Source organism: Siniperca chuatsi, linkage group LG21 (assembly GCF_020085105.1).
Source record: "Siniperca chuatsi isolate FFG_IHB_CAS linkage group LG21, ASM2008510v1, whole genome shotgun sequence".
Taxonomy (NCBI): Eukaryota; Metazoa; Chordata; class Actinopteri; order Centrarchiformes; family Sinipercidae; genus Siniperca; species Siniperca chuatsi.
Window position 1 is genome coordinate 3,696,309 of NC_058062.1, and position 3,016 is coordinate 3,699,324.

Below are 3,016 nucleotides of genomic sequence, written 5' to 3' on the forward strand. Positions count from 1 at the left end.
AGTAATTTATTGCCAAATAGCATATATTTTACTTCTCATATGAAACACCTTTCAGTCACAGCTTCTGCACTGTTTCATTTTTAACTGCAACAACCATGAAGCAAGCACTGCACTGCGTTTGGATTGACAGCACGATTGATCTGCGAGGCCTCCAGGCTCCTCCGACGCCTCCCACAATCAGCCCGCCTGTGGGCAGATCAATCATGCTCTCAATCCAAATGTAGTGTAGTGCTTCCTTTCATGGTTGTTGCAGTTCAGGTTCACAAATGACACAGATCGGTGAAGAAGCTGCGTCTGCTGGATTTAATCCCTGTCCAGGAAAGCGGCCTATGAGTGACAACACGTGTGTAAAATGTAGAACTTGTTTTTAAAATGGATCTGCTTTGTGACTCAAAGAAACCTTAGATGATTAGATGTTTTCCATCTTTTTGGATGAGCTTTTTGAGATTGAGACATTTATCCTGTGTGTGGTTTGCAGTTGCTTTACTCCCAGGCTGGTCTTTGTCTCTCCCGTTGACCCCCTAATCCTGTTTAGATGCACCGGTCATCAGATCTGTTTCCCTACTAATGGAGATTTTCTCCCTGCTTCTCTTTCTTGTCCTGTGACCCTTTAATTCACATCTCGTGGCCTCCTCACAGTCAAACTTCCACACACACATATTTGCTGCCGTGTTGAGAAGTGACAGAGGAGTCGGTGTACTGTAAGTCCCTGCGCTGGTCTGCCTGCCCGGGCCACGCTTGTCCACCCAGAGCCAATTCAAACCGCAGCTGTTGACAGACCTGCCAGCCTCTTAATGTCAAGTGACATTAAGAGGCTATTAAATCAGCACCAGTTAGACTGTCTGTGATGCACTGCCAGACAAAATGCCCATATCATACAGCTCTTTTCCCCCTAGAATACCATATAATTTCCTCTGCTCTGAGGAGGAATTGTGAAAATTGTTGAGGTTCAATCCAGCAGACTGAAATGTCTGTATTTACTTGAAAAAAAGGAAGGCAAGGTAGTTTTTTGTGGGCAAAAGTTTTTGATTTCTTCAGTTTGTTTCAATTTAGCTGTTGAAAAAGTGCGACAACAAACGGTAAGGCAGTACAACAAGCAACAGTGAATAAAAGTGCATATAAATTAATGTCAAATAACTAACAAAAGAGGGTGAAAATCAGATTTTAATGGCGCAGAGACTTCAGTACTGGAGGGATGTGTGAATGTCTGCATGGAGGGTTTTACATTTTTGTAAACAAATAAGACGTAGTGGTTTAATTGAGGCTCGAGAATAAGGTATTGCAGTTGTCAAGACAGGAGAAGATAAAAGACAAAGTTTTTCCATGTCTTGAGTAGACATGATAGAGTTAGATGGAATAAGATCCAGACCAGGTTTTTTAAATGGTAGTTGTGTCAAGAATCAAAAAAGAGAGCTGAGAGAGACGTTCGAACCCTGGCTCCTTTCTCACCTCTGCACAGCTGGTCAGTCACGTTGTGAAGCGTGTGTGTGAATGTCGGATCATCGATTTCGAAAAAGGTGCACAAATGATCGGAATACAACGTCGGAAATGTGTTGGGGGAGGGGCTTTCCGAAGATATTCAAGCATCCGACAAGAAGTTCTGAAGAAGCACACTGGCAGCTTTAGACCCTCTTTTTCTGGTAAAAGCCAATATCTTTAAAACGTGACGCTGCCAGTCTGTAGAGCAGCCTTTTTAAATAGAAATATGTAGTTCTCAAGCCCAAGTGAAGATACCCCTGGTGACATCATCAGGGGTTATTATCTCTGACTTGTCAAAGGTCTTCCTTTGGTCTGAAGGTTATAGGAGTAATAATACCATTTACTTGCATGGTTTTTGAGTTTTCTACAGAAATTAGCCCTTTGATACAGTTTGGGAAATCATTTTGAAAGCTGAAGATGTTAATTTTGAAAATTCACAACACCTCTGACTTCCTTGTGGCTTGTTCCTTCAAATAGTGTTAAGCAGCATAATGGCTTTTTCTTTTCTTTTCTCCCTCCTTCTGTCTTGGAGGCATTGGAGGGTCCTCAGCTGATCTAGTTCACCTGGGCCTTCCAGGCTGTAGCGGGCCCATGTGCTAACTCTGTCTCTGTCTTCCTACAGCTGCCATCCTCCTTACATCCTCTTCTTGTTGTTTGCACATTCAACACCTCCACAGCACACATGCCACTCATCCATGCTTTGCGTGCATTGATGATATTGCTGGTTTGATAGATCGTCCATCTGCGTTAACCTTAGTTTTAATATATTGCTCTTGTTGGACTCCCTTCTTCAAGCTTAAAATACTACTTAATATTAGGCCAGAGAAAAAACCCTCACAGGATGAAACTAAACTCACTCAGTCAGATGAGGGTAAGATAAAACACAATAAGCAAAGCTTCCAGTAAACTCAGGCTTCACACTGCAGTGACACAGTGAAGTTAAGAGCACATGTGCTTTATTGAGTTTAGTGATTGAGACACATTAATAGAAACACACTCAAAGGATTCTGAATGGATCTGTGGAGTTAAGGTGGATTTATTGTTAACCTTGTTAGTTGGCTATACTATGGAGTTTTTTTGTTCTGGAGCAAGTCAGCATTTTATTTTTGTGTGAAATTCTGTGCAGTGCTGGAGACAGATGAATGAATGCAGTGCTTTGGATAGTGTCCTGTGGTGAGGAAGGTGCAGCTTCCCTGATGTATCTCTGCTGGATTCACTTAAATAGTAACCCACTGCAGGTGAACAATTAGAACCACACAGGTGTCTCCAAGTCCAACACGTTTATTTCCACCACAACCACAAACACATTCCTTCTGCACATCAGTCTGGCGAATCAGTGTTTCTGTATACATTGATGTAATAGATAAAAATAAACATATATATATAATTTTGACCTGATTATGGTGCTAGAGGAAAGGTTAAAGAATCTCCAGTGTTATTACAATTCATGCTGAGGAACATGAATGTCTGAACGAAATTTCATCACAATTCATCCAATAGTTGTTGAAACATTTCACTCAAAACCATAAATGTCAAC